At 44.1% G+C, this 20000-nt stretch overlaps 2 long non-coding RNA genes across 2 annotated transcripts in view; one reads left to right on the plus strand and one right to left on the minus strand.

The window, feature by feature from the left end:
• The window catches only part of LOC135090993 (uncharacterized), a 46963-nt gene that overhangs the window by 4854 nt on the left and 22109 nt on the right, over positions 1-20000 (minus strand). The window lies entirely within an intron of this gene.
• Positions 2358-20000, plus strand: part of LOC135090994 (uncharacterized) — a 47178-nt gene continuing 29535 nt past the window's right edge. Inside the window, exon 1 of the long non-coding RNA XR_010262229.1 lies at positions 2358-2453. This is a non-coding gene — a long non-coding RNA (uncharacterized LOC135090994). The remainder of the gene's footprint in view (positions 2454-20000) is intronic.

The raw sequence follows: 20000 nt of genomic DNA on the forward strand, positions 1-20000 counted from the left end.
TGTAGGGGCCCAGCACAACCCAAGGCTCGGGAGGCGGAAAAAAAATACGACATAATATTTGTCAAAGGCGGAGAGAAGGGAGGAAAGGGATGAAGATGGGGGAGGAGGAGGAGGACAAGAAGGAGGGATGGTGGGGGGAGGGAGATGGCGGACGCACCATTAGGTTATGCCCGCAGGGGAACCAGACCCTACACACACACACACACACATACATACACACACACACACACACACACACACACACACACACACACACACACGAGTTTACATGCATAGATATAAGTCGAAGCAAAATTAAGGAGTACAAATATTTCCGTTTTTTATAAATATATAGAAAAAAAGAGTGACTGAGTGAATAAGTGAGAGGGACGAAAGACAGCAAGGCGATCAGTATCTGGAAAGAGAGAGAGAGAGAGAGAGAGAGAGAGAGAGAGAGAGAGAGAGAGAGAGAGAGAGAGAGAGAGAGAGGGAGGGAGGAGGGAGGGACTAGCGAACATTCCTGACGACCGGTGGTGGGTGGGTGTGCCTGAGGGTTGCCCACCGGCCCACCCTGCCTCCCGCCCATCGCCCACTTCTCTCGTCGGGTAGAGATTCTTGCACCTTGGGGCTTATCCGGGAATAACACGTGACTTGATCAACACTAGGACCGCCGTTCACTTCTTCCCTCACGCTTTCCTCTTTTCTCGGTACAGGTCTCCGTCTTAGTGTCCGTGTGTATTTAAGTCCCCTCTCCGTGACGCGCCTCCTCAGATATATTGTCGCTCAAGGTTAAAAGCTGCGAGTTAAAGACGTGACCATTGCCGTGTAAGGGAAGGGATTTTGAGTTTCCTGCGTGTTGTAAGCTGGAGGAGGTGGTGGTGGTGGTGGTGGTGGTGGTGGTGATGGTATCGTGTGTAGTACGTATATGACATCGCGATCTTATGAAAGGTGCTCTCTCTCTCTCTCTCTCTCTCTCTCTCTCTCTCTCTCTCTCTCTCTCTCTCTCTCTCTCTCTCTCTCTCCTATCACCCATTTCATCCTCCATAAATTCATCCAATTCGTTCCAGTTTCTTCTCGGCGTCCCTCTCGTTCTCTTTGTCCCTCTCCCTCTCTCTCTCTCTCTCTCTCTCTCTCTCTCTCTCTCTCTCTCTCTCTCTCTCTCTCTCTCTCTCTCTCTCTCTCTCTCTCTCTCTGCATTTGGTCGCCCTCCCTGTCCCTCAATTACAGTAATATTGAAAATGTGCACACACTCACCACCATCTTTCATTTTACTCACCCCATCGTCTTCTACCCTCTCCTAACCTTTCTTGCAGTATCCTCTCCCATTCTCTTCCTCCTGTCCCCTCCTGTCCCCTCCTGTCCTCTCCTGTCCTCACTTTTACTCCAGTCCTCTTTCTCTTCCGTCTCATCCCATCATATTCCGTTTTCAAGCTGCCCCCGCGACGCATACGTAAATACAAGCATTAAAGTGATTGGTATTCTCAAGGACACAAAAAATTTAGACACCGAAAATCATTTATAGTTGACTAGACGGGAATTCAGACCACGAGTAAGGTAATCGATCCCTTGGTGAGGCGGGAGAGCGAAGGGTGTGGATGTGGGAAGCGTGGGAGGATGTATAGCTTGTAGGAGTTGAGGAGTGAAGTGAAGGGGGAGGGAGTGTAGAGCTGGGTGAATGTCAGTGAAGGAAGAGAGAAGGTTGCAAGGATGAGGGGTTGTTAGAAAGGGAAGGATAGAGTGTAGCAGTGTAGGGTGTACGAGTGAGAGTGAGGGTGTGTAGGGTGGAGTGAATAGATGGTGAGATTGTTGGGTTGATAATTAAACAGATTTAGATGACAGAAATTGTTGGTTATCATCTTACCGTCTTTATTTTCTTCACTTTTTTTTATCAATTGGTGACTATTATTTTTACTTCTTTGGGTGTTTGATATGACCTCAGATGTGCCGAGATGTAGACTTTTATTTTATTTATTTATGCATTTGTTTAGTCAATTATTTACTTTTTTATTGAACCTTCTCTTTTATGACCAAGCAGTACAGCTCAATGCGTAACGATATAATTAAATTCTTCTGGATCAGTGACTGACTCATAATTTTACTTTGTGGGTGTGTGATAATACCTCAGATATGTCGTGTTGAATATTCTTTTACTACACTGAAACCTGCCTCCTACGAACGAGCAGAAGAATTAGGTGCGTATCAGTACAGTTAGATACGACATACAGCATTAAAAAAAACACTTTAATTACACCAAAAAAATCAGCACAAATGAACATCAACTTTCAACGATAAAAAAAGAAAAAGGTAACCAGGATGCTTCTTTCACACATCATACCTCATTTTCCTCTCTCCTTGAACGATATATCGATAACACCTGTCTGATTCCTTCCGCAGGTGAGGGACATTGCTAAGAGTCGCCTCAAGGCCATACAGGTGTGAGTGGAAGGTGAATAAATACCTGCCGACGTATCCAGGTAAGTATTCCCTTTCTTCCCCATTAACTGTATTATTAAACTTCCGGAGTGTACTGTACATACTGATACCGTGTGAAATGTACAAGAAATGAAGTGTAATTTTAATGTATGTTAGTATAGAAACGAATGGGATGAGTTTTCTATCCTGTTGTCTTAATGTTGCTGAGCCAAAGTGAACTGGTTAATCTTATGCCATTTTTTTTAGTATGAATATTAATGATTGCTCGAGATGAAGTTGTTTGAGTGACTAAGTGAGGTTAAAATGACTCTAATTTTTGTACAGTGTAAGAGAGAGAGAGAGAGAGAGAGAGAGAGAGAGAGAGAGAGAGAGAGAGAGAGAGAGAGAGAGAGAGAGAGAGAGAGAGAGAGAGAGAGAGAGAGAGAATAAATCAAATCTTACTATCTGTTCATTATATTACTAACAAATCTTAAGGTAGATGCGCATGCTAAAGATGCTACATTGATGCACTAACCGGATGTGCTCACCTGGCCACACCTTACCTGGCGCGCGGCACATTCACCTGCACTGATGGCTTAAATACTGATTAGCTCATTTGCATAATATAGGTGACCAAAATGGATTCAAAAAGCCGACAGAGAAAACCATTATATATCTTTATGTTCCTGCGCTGATTACCGTGACTAATTTCATCCTTTTAGAAAATATTTATGAATCTAATTGTTGCATTTTAATTTATTTGCGTTTTTAGTTTGGAGATTTATTCATATTTTCTTCTATGTTCATCCCTTTGTGTGTGTATGTGTGGGTGTGTGTGTGCGCGCGCTTCCTTGATGTTCTCCCCTTCACAACACGGTATAGGAAGGGTAACTGTAGTAATTAAGTAGATGAGTAGAAAGGTTTGAGTGCAATGCTTGATGTAATGTGTAGCAGAGAGAGGAAGAGGGTAGGGAGGAAAGTGAGAAGAGGGAAGATGGAAGGCAGGTAAATTACTTTATGAGAGAGAGAGAGAGAGAGAGAGAGAGAGAGAGAGAGAGAGAGAGAGAGAGAGAGAGAGAGAGAGAGAGAGAGAGAGAGAGAGAGAATGATCAAATTAAAAGAGAACATTACACAGTGAAGCAAAAATAAAGAGAACAATGAGGAAATTGCGAGGTTGCCCGATATTCTATTATCTCACTTTCTCTCCCTGTTCCTCCTTTCCTCCACTCCTCCAGGCTTGCCCTTAGGTCTCTCCTTCTTCTGCGCTCCCTCCAGGCATCCCTTTGGGCGTTAAGAGGAAGAGGTGTACGCGAGGAAGTAAAGAAAATAAAGTAATTCTAGAAACTATTATGACTATCTGACTCTCCCTTCTGCCCTCACTCCCCGCACTCCCTCGCTCCTCCCTCGTTTGTGAACCGTTCTGAATGCACTTTCTATTGCTGTTCCCGACATTTACACTGCCGCTAAGCCATCGACGCCTGAACGTTAATGCCTCGTCGCGTATTTAATCGTGTGTGGTGACCTGCGAGGAGGAGAGAGAAAAAAAAAAAATGAAGGAAAATCTGCTATTGGTATTAGAAACGGACAAGGATTGAGACAAACTAAGCAAATGTTAAAGAAATACAGAAATTGAGACAGACGGTACAGATGCTAAAGGAAGGAGGAGATTGAGACTCTGCAAATGGTAAAAGAAAGACAGGGATTTAGACAGAAACGATGCAAATCTTAAAAAAAGGACAGAGATTGAGACGGAAATGATGTAAATATTGAAGAAAGACAGAGATTGGGATAGAAACGTTGTAATTGTTAAATAAAAAAAGACAGAGAAACTAAGACAGAAACGATGCAAATGTCAGAAAAGAAGACAGAGAGAATGAAACAGAACCGTGGCAAATCTGAAGGATGATAAGTTTAGCAGAGCACGGAATAATTGTGACGGAACGATGTGAACTTGGAATCTTCTTCACTAATCCCTTGTTTGTTTGCTAAGAGCCTGGCTTCACCTGATGGCGGAAAGCACAAGACATCCACACTTCCCTTGAATGTTAGGCAAGACTGGTGAGGGGGGATTTTCAGTCGTTGCTCACTCGAAGAATTATGATATTGCAAGAGGCTCATCAGGTGAAGCGAGTCAACTGCTTCAAGGAGAAAACACTATCTGACGAAGGCGGTGACGAAGGGACTGGCAGTGGTGGTGGTGGTAGTGGTGTTTGTTGGTGGTGAACGTGGATTAAACATGTCTGTGGGGCATCGCTGGTACGTAGATGGAAAGTGAGACGGTTTTTGTCCCACCACCACGAGAGGTCAATGACTCCTCCCCCTCCTCCTCCTCCTCCTCCTCTAATTCTTCTCCTCTTTCTTTGGAATAAAACGGGAAGTAATAACTCAGGAACACGTTTAATAAGGAATTTTTAGTCAATTTATATTTTTCTTCTTCGTTTCTCGAGGGAAAAATGACAATAGTGCTTTGTAAACACACACACACACACACACACACACACACACACACACACACACACACACACACACACACACACACACACACACACACACACAACAGTAAATTTGCAGTATGACTAAGACAACTTGCCACTGGTGATAATACTTTTATGGAATTTATGTTCCATTTATTTCTTTTATTTTTGAAGGTGTTTTTTTTAGCTATTAACGTGACTTTAACATAAAACATACGATTTCAGTAATAAATTCTCTCTCTCTCTCTCTCTCTCTCTCTCTCTCTCTCTCTCTCTCTCTCTCTCTCTCTCTCTCTCTCTCTCTCTCTCTCTCTCTCTCTCTCTCTCCTTTTTGTCTCACTTTCTTCTTCATGATCAATCTTATTTTGTAGTTTAATAGTTTTTATAGTAATATAATACCTCCTCCTCCTCCTCCTCCTCCTCCTCCTCCTCCTCCTCCTCCTCCTCACTCATACTTTTCCTCATTCTTTTATGTATATGTTCTGTTTTCTTTTCTTTTTCTCTTTCTTTCCTCCAATGTAACTATTCTTTTATTTTCTTATTTACTCTATTTTTTTCTCTTATACTCGTCTTATTTCCAAATCATTTAAGTGTTATTCATTGTCTTCACTTTTCGCTTTATCCTTTCATCATTTACATTATCATCTCCTCCTCCTCCTCCTCCTCCTCCTCCTCCTCCTCCTCCTCCTCTTCCACTTTGCTTTAGTTTAATTTGTTTTCTTCCCTAGCCCTTCTCTCTCTCTCTCTCTCTCTCTCTCTCTCTCTCTCTCTCTCTCTCTCTCTCTCTCTCTCTCTCTCACTACTCTCTTGCACTAGTTCTCCCTCACCCTCTCTTCCCTCTCACTTGCTCCTCCTTCCTCTGACTTCCTCTCCCCTCAGTCTCCTTCTTTTTTTTTTTTCTCTCTCTTTCCTGGATCAAAGATGTAAAAGTTAAGCTCAACTTCAATTATGACATTCCAGTAGAAGTTGTTCTTTATATACCTCACCACCTTCCTCCTCCTCCTCCTCCTTGTCTTCCTCTTCCTCTTCCTCCTCCTTCTCCTTCTCCTCCTCCTCTCTTTTCTCTTGTTTATCGTCCAATGTTTTTCTTTTTCTTGACTATGCCATCATTCCTCCTCCTCCTCCTCCTCTTTTCTTCGTTCCTCCTCCCCTTTCTCTTGTTTATCGTTCAGTGTCTTCCTCTTGACTACATTATCCTTTCTTCAACTCCTATTCGTCTTCCCTTTTCTCGTTTATCTCTTTGTCTCTCTTCCTCCTAACCACACCATTCCAACACTTATCTTCTTTCTCATCTCATTTAATTTACTATTTCACTCATGCCATCTTGCTGTGTCTCCCTCTCCTCTCTTCCCTTGTCTCTCCTTAGTGAACATGACGCGTAACAGGAAAATATTTGAAGAGAACGAAATGTGTGGAGAAAAAAAAAATAACTGCTGGTGAAAATGACACATCGAGTGGAAAAAAATAATGTTAAAAAAGACAGTCCAAGTGAAAGTGACAAGTGATGAGGTAGAATTTGCAATGAACGTGGAATTATTGAAGCTCAGTATGAGGGGAAGAAATAGAATTGTGTGCATTGTGTTTTTGTCATCTATTTCTTATTGTGGACGAGTGTGGGAATAAATAAATGAATAAATGAAAGAAATAATAATGTATTGTAGCCATAACATTCAGGATATTCACTCATTTTTGTGGCTTTTGAGGAAACTGGAAATGTATCTAACTTTTAATTGAGGTGAAGCTTCTGGCTTTACGATTTGTACTTTATCAGTGAAGCAAATCGAACTTATAGTGACGTAAAAACTATTGCTACTATTATAACAAATGTAATAAATGAAATATGAAACATGGTGCCGAGGGAATTTTAGACATGTATTTGGAAATATCAGAAACTTAGACTAAAATGTAGATAAATATATAGAACAGTACATAAGCTCTCATTATCAGAAGATTAAAATATAATGTTGAGAGACGTTTTGAGATGTTAAAGTAGGTATTAAAAATTCGAACAAAAAAGTTGATGATGACAAAATTACCTATCACACAGGTGCACAACGGAACCAAAGAACCAGATCAGGAAAAAAAAAATAATGGAGGGAGAACAGAACCAGAAAGATACGTGATAGGAACATGTTTAGCTTGTACGTAGGAAGAGAAGGTAGTGCTTAAAGAAATAGATCATCTTTCTTTTTCCTTTAACGTCCCAATAGAAACTGCCACACTTACGTATCTTGTGTTACTTGTTGGATGAAAATTATTACCTATGACACAAGCACTCTTTGTTCTTTCCATTTTCCATTGAAAAAAAAAAATGTAAAAAAAAAAGATGAAGAAAAAGGAAAAAAATATTTGCAACTGACAGGATGAAGTTGGTTTCTCGAGGTAAATACACACATTAAAAGAGACTTGAAAAATAATGAACAAAGGAAAATGAAAAAAAATCACTCGTAAAAAGTGTAAAAAGATCGCTATTAATTAAACCTCCGCAGCGGTAAGCATGAAGCATTATTACAGAAAGTCAGGCCGTGTGTAGCGGACGCAGTTATGTAATTTAACGCGAATCCTATTTGTAATTTGTGATGCTGAAGTAATTATTTATGCGCTCGCCCTTAAGTGTCACTCCTCAAGGCAGTCGATGCTTAATGTTCAATGCTAATAAAAAATGTAGAGATATAAAAAAAAAAAAAATGGAGTTGAGTTACATTTTACGTGAGACTCAGATGATTGAAATAGAAAGTGTAATGAAATGAAATGGGACAAGCAAAGTAACAGAAGGGTTATGCCTCAAGATACTGATTATTAATTGGCAGTTAGACGTAAGGTAATGGAGAAAATGGAGAAGGAAGAAAGAATACAGGACAATATAATAACTTCCCCTCCTCTTCCTCCTCCTCCTCCTCGTCCTTCTCCTCCTCCTCCTCCTCTTCCTTTTCCTCCTCCTCCTCTTACTCCTCTCACTCAACACTCCCTGAGGCTGACCGCGGCAGGGGAACAGATCTATAGTTGAGAGTCTTCCCAAGGGGGTGGGGGACAGAAGAGGCGCTGCTTCATGTCGTTAGTTCAACACGGTGTTAACGGAGGCAGGAAAAGGCTACTTTCATTTACTCCCTTAATCTTTATCCCTCATCCTTCCTCTTATCTCTAAAGAGACTTATTATTGGTATGTATTATTTCATCTCCCTGTTTCGGAAGTTCACCCTCCCTCTCGTTCATTTTACCTTCTTTTTCCATCACGCTCACGGTCTCCCTCTCCCGCTTCCCTTCAGCGCCGGGACGCCTCGGGGCCACCGCTCCTCGCCCTTAAGTGGGACTGAGAAGCCTCGCTCGGTACTCAGGTGGGGCTGCGTGAGGCGTGCGGCGGCGTGCTCAGGTGTTCTCAGGTGCTCTTCAGGTGGCGACAGGACGAACACACACACACACACACACAAACACAGACACATACGCACACGCGCGCGCACGGAGGCACACGCAGGCAGTAGCGGAGTTGAGGAGGGCGGGGCAAGCGTATCATTTATGCATCATCTGTGTTGCCGCCCTCAGTCAACACCTCGACGCTCCTCGTGTGAATACTGCGAGTAGAGCTGCGCCTCAGGGTGGCTCCCCCTCCTGGGTGGACGGCGGGGGGCCGGGGAGACGACTGGGGGAGTCAAGGAGAGAGGGAGACGGGGGGGACATGAGGTGGGGTGACGGGGAGTGGCTGAAGTAAAAAAATGGTAACGTTTTGGAGCCCCTCAGATTCTGGAGGAACGAATAGGGGAGAAAAGAGAGGAGGTTAGGAGAGGGTGAGGGCGTGTGTGGGCTTAAAGAGGTGAATGGGAAGGGAAAGGTAGGGCGGGAGGAGTCTAAAAGAAAGAATAAACCAAGGAGGGATGGTGTAGACGAGGCAGCAGCAGCAGCAGGAATGAGAGGCTGAGCGAAGGACCAAGTTGACGTAGAATATACTATGTACCCTTCGCTTAGACCGAGTAAAGGCTGTCTGGGAGGTTATAAACACAATTCGCATGTTGTTTGAGGCTACCACATCGTATATTCCAAAGGATGAAAAGGAGCACTAGGGACTTTATATTCCCTGATAAGGATAATTAAGCTCGTGTGTACCTGTTGAAGCCGAGCCCTTTGGGGAGGCAAATTGAGGCCTCTGTGATGGGAAATAAAGTTCACGGCGCCGCTGATGTATGTTGACAAGCCGTCCACTCCCAAAACAGGCGGTAGATAAACCTGGTAAATATTATGTGAGGGAGAAGGAGAGGAACAGAGAGAGAGAGAGAGAGAGAGAGAGAGAGAGAGAGAGAGAGAGAGAGAGAGAGAGAGAGAGAGAGAGAGAGAGCTTGGTAGACTTGGAGTGCGCGAACTTTGAAGGTGAAGGAGACTGTGAGAGGAGGGAAAAATCATTACCGTTTTGAGAAGCACAGGGAAGAGGATAAATAGAATAAATATTAGACAAACACTCTGATATCCGGAATGAAATGGATGAGCCCTAAAAGAGAATGTGGGATGCACGGCGCCGGGGGAAATTTGCTGTTCATAGGAGAGAGAAAGAGAGAGAGAGAGAGAGAGAGAGAGAGAGAGAGAGAGAGAGAGAGAGAGAGAGAGAGAGGGAGAGGGGTATACAGTTCAACCTACCAGAACCCACAAAAACATCGTAATCTTACACTCTGGAAGCAGTGGAGGTGAACGTAAAGCCACCAATTAATTCAGGTGTTCTTCCTGACAGGTGTGGTGATCGTGTGAAGAATTGGTGCGATATTTTTTTTCCTTATCCCACAAAAGGTAGCTAGGTTTGCTTAGGTTAGGTTAGGTAAAATTAATTAGGTTAGGTTAGGTTAGGATAGGTTAGATTTTCTATTTATCCTCAAAGAAATAGCAAAGTTAAGTTGGGTTAGGTTTGGGTTACGTTAGGTTAGGTTAAATTTTTCTTTATCCCCTAAGAGAGAGCCAAGGTATGTTAAGTTATGTTAAATTAGGTTAGTTCAGGTTAAAATATTCTTTATAAGGTTAAGATAGGTTCGGTAGCAGGGTTGTCAGTGTGGGCGTGCAAATATGTACCTCAAAGTGTGCCACGCTGACGCTACTATGTACTGTGGTCGAGGAGCAGACAAGGGTGAAGTATTGATCACTCTACGCATACAAAAGCGTGTGATGTTGCTAATTAATGAAGTGCAGGAAGCTTTTTTGTTTAAGTGCCTTCCTTTTTATGTATATATGTTTTCTAAATTATTTGTTACTTGCTTGCGTGGCCTGAGGGGAGATGAAGATGAGGGGACTTAGTTTACCTTAGAAGGAGTATCAAATCTCTCTCTCTCTCTCTCTCTCTCTCTCTCTCTCTCTCTCTCTCTCTCTCTCTCTCTCTCTCTCTGGTTCCTGGTAGTCTGTATATCGCGCTAGCAAGCCGAAAACGTAACTTAAATTACTTCCGAGAACTTCAGGGTAAACTCAACTAAAAGTACCGCCAGTAACTAAACGCCTCTCCAGACGAAATGACAGAGTGTACCTGGAGTTTTAACGCGATACACCTGAGTTCTTAATGTTCCCCCTTGCGTCTTTTTCTGCTGCGGAAGGGTAAGAGAGGAGAGGGGTGGCGGTCTTTTGATGTCAGGGCGAGGAAGAAGGGTGTCTGAGGGGACATAGGAAGGAGGAAGAAGAGAAACAGAGAAACAGGAGGAGGAGGGGGAGTAAACCTGGTGCGTGAAGGGATTTACGTAGGAAGGATAAGGAAGAATACGAGTCGAAGGGTGTGGGTGAAGATCTTTGCCTGAAGGTGGTAAGGTGTAAGACTGTCAGAGTGTCGGTGCACAGTGAAATTCCGGTAGTGCTTCCCTCTTGTTTCTTCTTAGTGTTATTCGTTGTCCCTCCCTTGTCTTATTATTCATCGTCTGCATTCACTCTCGCCCTTCATTATTTATCCATCTAACACCTTGCTTCGCCTCCTAGTGCAAGCAGATGCATTAAACAACAATCTCTCTCTCTCTCTCTCTCTCTCTCTCTCTCTCTCTCTCTCGCTCAGCAAATATAGCGAAAATTAATAAGCTTAACACACAATGCATCAAGTAAGAATGCTAATCTATATTAAAAAAAATAATAAATAAAAATCATGCCTATTATGTTTCGAGGAAGAAAAATCACAGATGTTCTCCAGCTTCATCACAGGCTTCGGGAGTCGCTCATGAAGCTTCACTTGGTCCGGTTTTTGAAGCGTGGACGGGAAGAAAAAGCGAAGCACCGTGTTGTGTTTCATTTATCTGCTGTTATAACCTTTACGGGCCAGTGGGTTTTGCTTCAGTCAGAATTTTTCAGGGACTTTAAACCCCCTCCCTCCTTTCTCATCCTCTCTTTCCCCTTCTCCCTCCCTATCTCCTCCTCCTCCTCCTTCTTTCTCCTCCTTCTGTTTTCCCTTCTCCCTCCCTATCTCCTCCTCCTCCTCCTTCTCTTTCTACTACTACTCCTCCCCCCACCCTCTTCTCCTTTCCCTCCACCCTTTACTCCCCTCCTCCTCTCCCCCTCAGCGTGAAATGTTTGTGAGAACAGATCAAAGTCGACAGAGAGAGAGAGAGAGAGAGAGAGAGAGAGAGAGAGAGAGAGAGAGAGAGAGAGAGAGAGAGAGAGAAAAAACTTTCCCAACAAAATTATGACATTCAAACCCCCGCAAAACAACAACAACAACAACAACAACAACAACAACAACAACAACAACAACAACAACAACAAGCAACGTGGTCACCTTCTCTGTAAATCTCCATGATGGCATAACACAAAGGAACGCAGATAAGGGGAGAGAGGAGACTCGTTTAGCGGTGGGTGAGAGGTCAAAGAGGGGGAGGGAGAGGGAGAGGGAGAGGGAGGGTAAGGATGACGGTGCTGCGTTGGAGGAGGCGGTAGTGGTGGTAGTGGTGGTAGTGGTGGTGGTTGTAAAGGGCCATGGAAAGGGATTAGAGGTTGGGAGAAGAGAAATGCGAGAATAGGAGTAAGAAAATGAGGAAGAGGAGGAGGAGGAGAAGAAGGATAAAGCTGATAAGTGGAGGAATGTAGAATAAAAGGAACTGGCATATAACGGTATGCCAGAGAGAGAGAGAGAGAGAGAGAGAGAGAGAGAGAGAGAGAGAGAGAGAGAGAGAGAGAGAGAGAGTAATGAGACACAGCTACAAACAAGAAACCAGGAAGACTGAGAGTGAACAAGGAAAATTATCGGAAAAAGAGTAAATGGGAGAGAAGAAAATGTGAATAAAAACGTGATGAGCACCGTGAGAGAAAAATGAGGTGTGGGGGAGAGGAGGGGGTGAACGTGAGGTGGGGGGAGGAGTGGAGGAGGGGGAGGAGGAGGAGGAGGAGGAGGAGGAGGAGGAGGAGGAGGAGGAGGAGGAGAAAGGGGAGGGGGAGGAGGAGGAGGTGGGGAAGAAACATGGTACAGAACAGGTGTATCTCACGGACACACACACACACACACACACACACACACACACACACACAGAACCAAACGAATACTTTATTTTTTTATCTCTTATCACTAATATCTTCACCGTCTCAGCTGCCTAACGATTTCTCTATCTCCCTTTTCATCGCCTTGGCTTTTACAGGTCAGCTGGCGGAGATAACGATAAAAAATGAACGTAGGAATGGGACGAGGAAGGACAAGAAATCCCCGGTACAGAATTCTTAACAAATATCTGTGATCTTGGAGTGTTTTGTCCCATGCTCTTGAATTCCTTAGATAGTTTGGGGTCTTATATCAAAAACTGATTTCTTATTGTTTTTTTCTTTCTTTAAGTTCATGGTGTTGTTTCAGCCATGCATTACTAAAGGGAGATTTGAAGAGAAGCTACATTGACAATAGATATTCATTTACCACCAAGATTTTACGTTTTAGAGCTTACATCAACTATTTACTATTTATTATTTAAGCTTTGGGAATTTATTTATTTATTTTTTTTATTACGGAAGATATTATGATTGATTTATATTGATCCTTTCTTTTGATACATACGAGTACAATCCATGTGGCTTTAATTAGATGAACAGCCTTTACCTTAGTGGGCATGTGGCCTTCAGAGTATGCGTGTGTGTGTGTGTGTGTGTGTGTGTGTGTGTGTGTGTGTGTGTGTGTAAACCACCCAGTAAGTGGTGATTAACTCACTATCTGGCATTATCACCTGTGCTACATCTGTCCTTTTGTATTACTAATTCCTCTCTCTCTCTCTCTCTCTCTCTCTCTCTCTCTCTCTCTCTCTCTCTCTCTCTCTCTCTCTCTCTCTCTCTCTCTCTCTCTCATTCCACCACTACCACCACCACCACCACCACTCTTGCACATGTCAGTTGCATAAAACGTGGTCTGAAAAATTGTAACATGCTATTTTTCTCCCCCAATCAACTTTTCCTTGTGCGTATCCCTGCCTCCTAACATTTGGTTCATTACATATGTGCAGTGTTGCTGGAAATTGCTGGCTGTGGTGGTCATCGCGTTGAATTAAATGTCACGAAAGAATACCTCGTGAATGTTGATCATGCACAAATTAACGTTATGAAAGTGTATACATGAATGTCCACTCTGGAAAATTAGTCTGGTTTTTTTATTATCTTTTATTATCAAACTACGTACAGCTCATCTTCTTTGTTCAGTTTGGCTGTAGTTCTACCTTCTTTAACGTCCTTTATCCTCCTCCTCCTCTTCCTCCTCCTTCTCCTCCTACTCCTATTTTGTTTCTTCTCGTTTCTTAAAGACAAATGTTCCTACTGTTATTCCAATGCTCTTGTTCGTATAACCCTCCTCCTCCTCCTCCTCCTCCTCCTCCTCCTCCTCCTCCTCCTCCTCGTACACCTGGCGCTGCTCAGACTCAGCTGTGGGAGGCGATGGCTGGCAATACAAAGTTTCCGGCACAGTGGGTGAGACACGGGCGGGTGACACAGCAGCCTCCCTCATTAAAAGTGCATGCGCCTAATGCTAAGAAAATACACCAAGCGAAAAAACGAGGTGGTCGAAAATGAAATGCAAACACGGGATGCTTTCAGATGTCGGGACGAGGAAGGGAGGGGGAGGCGAGGCAACGCGGAGAGAGAATATCAAAGCCAACAGATCCGCGTCGTGTGTTCGGAACGCTTAGATGGATCTCCTTGCCTCGAAAAAGTAGATGCAATGTGACTGAAAAGTGGCAATGTCGGGAAGCTGCGTTGGACGAGACAGACAGAGAGAGAGAGGGAGAGGGAAAGGGAGAGGGAGAGGCGGAAAAGGGCCAGCAAGGATAAAGAGGGAAGAAAAAGCCCTAGGGAACAAGGGAAGAAAGGGAAAAGGGGAGAGGAAAGATCACAGTGCATACGTGAAAGGGTTAGTGCAGGTGTGATTAATTATATAGCTTACGTTTACCTGTGAGACTTGCTGATTACCTGCACCAGCTACCCCTATGTGAACTGACGCACCTGTACCGCACCTGTATCCATTGAAATATCGCATGTGAAATTGTAACTTGTATCGTTTGCATAACATTACATAACACGAATTTCCAGACCATTAAATGCACGAGTTTGTTGTGTGATTTTATTATTTGTATTAATTCCTGCTTTGGTATCCTTGAAAACGGGTCTCAACTGAAATTAAAACCCACGTGCCTTTTTTTTTCCCCCTAAACTGTCGTACTCACGCAACGCCGCTTAAGCAAAAACAAAGTCAATATAATCACACGGATAATATCATAAGTATCTGGAACTGGACCCACATATTAGTTCACTTGTGTTGTGTTCATTAACATAGGAATGTATTCTGTCCCTCTTAATGTTGTGTCTTTTTATTGTCTGTTCTCCTTGATCACGACTGCCCTGCCTGATTACAAACCCGTGTTCTGGTCCCACCGGTGTCTGCTTTCCTCGTTGGATACTCCCTGAAGGCTGCAAGTCACCTCTCTCTCTCTCTCTCTCTCTCTCTCTCTCTCTCTCTCTCTCTCTCTCTCTCTCTCTCTCATACTATATTTTCTCTTTAATTACGGTTCGATTTTTATTTTCTCCCCCACCCCTCTACCTTTTTGTCTACCTCATTGCCTCCTCCTCCTCCTCCTCCTCCTCCTCCTCCTCCTCCTCCTCCTCCTCCTCCTCCTCCTCCTCCTCCTCTCTCCTTTCTTTCTTTCTCCACCTCCGGTTTCTCCTTTCCATCATCCTCTTTGTCCAGCTTCTCTTACTTCTAGTCATCCTACACCTTCTCTTCTTCCTCCTGCTTCTATTTTTGCTTTACTTCCTACTCCTCTTCCTCTTCCGCCTCCTCGTTACCTTTAGTTATCACCTTATTATTTTTTTTACATTCTTTATATTTTTTTGGGGTTCTTTGTAGATTTTGCCCATTTCGTAATAATTCTGAAGTGGAACCGGGCCTTTTTCGTGTAACTTTCTGTGTGAAATTGTTCCCTCTCTCTCATTTTGAGTCTAAGTAGGTCGGGAACAACTGGTAAATGACGGGGTGGTTTGCAAAGGGGATGGGTCACAGGTTCTCTCTCTCTCTCTCTCTCTCTCTCTCTCTCTCTCTCTCTCTCTCTCTCTCTCTCTCTCTCTCTCTCTGCTAATAACACCTAAACCCACTTTTCCTCAGCATATCTTTAATTTACCAGTGTCACTTTCATCCCTCGTATGTCACTTTTTTCCTCCAATTTCACTTTCATATCTCCGTTCTTCCGCGCAGTTGTCATGAAGGTGAAACCCTCACGTGCTGTCACCTGTCCAATTAACCTGTCACCCCCGCTTAGGACTGATTGGCACAGGTGTAGTGATAAGTAACTATGCCCTCTTTGCTTCACTGCCTAAAGCTTCACATTCCTCGTGGCTTCAGTTGGCGACTACCTTGAACTAATAAGGGGGAAGCAAGGTAGACGGGATCCAGGTGACGTTCGGTCCGAAGAAAATTGCGTTAAAAAGTCTTTTATGTTTACTCGGAGTGTTTGCTTGTGGAGGCTCACCTTCATAACTCCCTTTTTTAGGTCTTGAACTTGAGAGAAGAGGAAGAGGAAAGATGAAGGAGTGGTGAAGGAGAGGGTGGTGGGAGTAAGTGAGAGCGAGGAGTGAAGGAGATTGAAAAAGTGAAGGAGGAGGTGGAAGGACGGTATAACATGCATGAAAGAAGACATGAAACAGAATAACAAGAGAAAGGTGGAGAAAATGAAGGAGGGGATGAATAGAGGGGAAGAAGGAAAGAGAAAATGAAAGGAGCTGAAGGAGGGGAGATCGAAAGAGGAAAAAAGGTAAGAGAGAGAGAGAGAGAGAGAGAGAGAGAGAGAGAGAGAGAGAGAGAGAGAGAGAGAGAGAGAGAGAGAGAGAGAGAGAGAGAGAGAGAGAGAGAGAGAGAGAGAGAGAGAACAGTGATCACCAGCAGGTATTTCGCGCCACAAGCAGCAACACAACAAGCCGCCAAGCAGAGCGTCGCCTCGTGTCTGGACCAAGATGTTGAGGCGCACATTTTCCAGGTGGAGGTCAGGCAGGGACGTGGCGCTCACCTCACCTCACGCCGCTGACGTAGGTGATAGCAATTACCTCTCGTTAGCGGCACAAAGTTATGCGGGAGACAAAAGCTTAGCCCAGACTAGGGGGCGCCCCGTGGTGGAGGGCATGTACGGGGCTGGGTTGGGCGGGGCGTGGTGGGCGTGGCGGGGCGTGGTGGTCGAGGTGAAGGCTTCGCTGGGAGAAGAAAGTGCGAGTCCACAAGTGTAGCGGCTCGTGAATTCAAAGGGAAATCTTAATTGACACTCACTGTGCCTCACTCGTGGCCCCCAGGTGTGTCTCACAGGTGTGGCGGGCAGGTGTAGCACACAGGTGTGGTGGGCGAGGTGGGGATAAACTTCATTGTCTACTCCGCCTGGGGCAGGACTCTATCCCGGGACCTTGGAATGCAAGGCCAGTCCTTCAACCACTCTCCCTTACAAGTTTTGCGGTTGGCGGGCAGTTTTCTGCTTTTTTTTCATTTATCCAAATATGATATAATGCAGGGGTTGTAGAGACACGCACCGTAGGGTCCGAGTTACCTTATTTGGGCGTTCGTATTTTATGAAGAGATTTATGTTAAAGCAATAAATACCTCATCGGCATTGATCAGTAACGGAGACGCGGCTAGTCGTCCGTCAGACAGCGGCCGCCGCAGCCCCGCAGGACCAGGCATCCCATAATTTTTTCTCAGTATCCTTCTGGATGTAAAGAAATCCTGGCCGGCGCTAATAAAGGCAAGGCTGATGCGGCAAGCTCTTGAAGGCTGCCTGCTAAGACGAGAGAGAGAGAGAGAGAGAGAGAGAGAGAGAGAGAGAGAGAGAGAGAGAGAGAGAGAGAGAGAGAGAGAGAGAGAGAGAGAGAGAGAGAGAGAGAGAGAGAGGTTTACGAGTACAAGAATCCAAACAGTTCGAATCCCAGGAAAGGAGGAAATAGCTGAGGAACAAAACACACACTAACAATATTTTTACACTCCTCGGTGACAAAAAAAAAAACAAAAAAAAAACAGCTCGTCAGGTCTCAGAATCCCTCAACAACTCGACCTTTGAGAGTCACCGCGTCACAAGTATCAGTGAATGAGATGAGTGTAGGTCACGTTATCATCACCTGTTCATGAGCATCAGGTGTTTGGCAGTGATGTTACCTAGCGAAAGGGTTGAGGGGTGTGGGAGAGCGGCAAGGTGCGGGGTGGAAGGGTTAAGGTGTGCAGGGGGCAGGGGTGGAAGGTGAGGGTGTGCAGGGGGACAGGGGTGGAAGGTGATGGTGTGGGTGGGAAGCGGGGCGGGATAGGGTGGGCTGCGGGCATGGGTAGTGTTTTAAGGGATGATTAAATGTGTGCTTAGGGTTAAGGGCAAAGGTCCATGATGTGGGATAACACTGAGCTGCATCATCTTTATCTATACACCAAGCTGAGATACGCCTTAATGCCAAGTAGAGGAGACAAGGCGCCCACATAAAGTCTTCTCTCATTTCTGATGCTAGTATATTGCTGTGTCAATTCCACTCGCCTGTCTGATAAAGTTAAGTCTAGTCATGCATAGAGAACCATTGGCGAATCTATCTGATAAAACAGTCTGAACATACATTGAAACTCATGCCTCGTCTATATGATAAAATAAAATCATCATACATAGGAAACTCGTCACGCGTTTTATATGAAATGTTAGTAGAATAAGGTTAAAGACCTCACTTGGACGTAGCCTCAGCTCTAAATAGTTTACTGTTTTCGCAAGTATTGTTTTGCACATTCTATTCACCATTTACCAGACGACGGTTTACTCTCGTGAAATTAAATGACGCGCGCTGCAGTCGAGATGTGTATCAAGAGAATTTTATATATGCGATGTCAGACCAGAAGTGCTTTAATGGCTTCTGGTAACTGTTTTACTACGTTCATCCCGGAAGTCGACGTATACATAGAGAAAGAGAGACGCAGTGTCATCAGCAGTTGTGCAATTCATCAGCATTTGTCACCATTCTGATTTTTATTGTCAGGTTTGTCATATTTTATTTTTCTAGATTTTCCACTGCTCTGTAATGATTCACGTTTCTTTTTCATCAGAACGTGAGATGATTTGCATGTTATATTGCCTTTAATATCTGTAGTATTTGGCATTTCCTATAGATATAAATATTTTTCACATTGTTTTATCCATCCACCTTATCAGTTATCTTTTATTCATGAGGTGAGCTCCAGTTCTTATCACCTATATGCCTTATTACTGTAATTTCAATATATTTCCCATTACTACTATCTTACTACCTCTTTACTTTCAATAGATACTTATTTTTCTGCTATTATCCATCTGCCTTGTTAGCTACCTAGGCGTGAGGCGAGTCGAGGCGAAGCAAAATTGGTAGTGCGTAGTAGGAAAATTTTAGAATAGATAGACTTATGGAAAGAGATGACAGGTGGATACAGGTACGCATGTTCTTTATAGGGAGTGCCGTGAGTGGTCCTGTTGGCCTTTAGTAGCTTCCCCTTATGTTTTGCTATGAGGTAGACCATGTACTTCCCAGCCATTTGTCACGGGCTTCATAACGCCGCGCCGCCACCTGTAGGCGATCCAGTAAAAAGACAAACCAGCGTCACTAGACAAGTTCCACGGTTCCCTTAGGGCAAAAGTATCCTTGAGATAAAGCCTCTTTTTTTTTCTTCTCCCTCTCTCTCTCTCTCTCTCTCTCTCTCTCTCTCTCTCTGGGTAGCAAGGCAAGACTTAGACTGCGACCGCTAACTAATCACCATGGAGGCCCCTCGAAAATACGTCTCGTTCTGTGCTTCGGGCTGATTTCGAGCTTCCCACGCCGCTCAAGACGCTCTGAGCCGCGCCTCTTTCATTCCTCCGCCGCCGCCGCCGCTAACCCTCACCTTCCAGCGCCGCCCGGCCGTCCGTCACCCAACCAAGGCAGACGGGCACGCCGGCGGTGGTGGGCAGTGTCTCGCGGCAGTGTGGCGGCCGGTTGGTCTCTTAGGTAGTTTGTTAAATAGATAGTTAGGTAGATACGTAGATAATTAGTATGTTGCGAGGTTTGTTAGGTTGTTAGTGACGTGGTTATGGTTAGTTAGCTAGTTATTTAGTCAGAAAAAAAAAGAGATTCATAGTTATGGATAGATTGATATTTCATTGGTAATATAGCAAGTTTGTTAGTTGGGCATTTTGTTAGTTGAGAGAGAGAGAGAGAGAGAGAGAGAGAGAGAGAGAGAGAGAGAGAGAGAGAGAGAGAGAGAGAGAGAGAATGGAAATATCAAATAAGGAAACGTAAAAAAAAATGCAAGAAAACTAACCTTACCTCTGACGTGTAATTAAGTATGCAACATTGTAATACTCCTGCCCTTTAGATGCTCCTGTGCTTAGCGATAATGCTGTGTGATGGTGATTGACTTTTATCAATTCTCACTAGACCGAATCCCGATTAAGTGTTTCCAGAAGCGAGTTATGTGATTGTGTCTTGGTCTCCCACCCTCTCGTTTCCTCCCTCCCTCTTCGGCGTCGCAGATAAAGGGTTAGATAAATATGTAGAAATGTAAAGTAATGCTCTATCTCTCTTAGTTTTATTTCTCCTACGGCCTACGCAGTTAGATCAGTGCTAGTGTGTGTGTGTGTGTGTGTGTGTGTGTGTGTGTGTGTAACGTTGATCACGCAGGGAAAACCACAAATTTGGCAAAAAGTCTTGAAATTTTATCCTTAACGC

This window comes from Scylla paramamosain, chromosome 36 (assembly GCF_035594125.1).
Source record: "Scylla paramamosain isolate STU-SP2022 chromosome 36, ASM3559412v1, whole genome shotgun sequence".
In the NCBI taxonomy this organism is placed as follows: domain Eukaryota; kingdom Metazoa; phylum Arthropoda; class Malacostraca; order Decapoda; family Portunidae; genus Scylla; species Scylla paramamosain.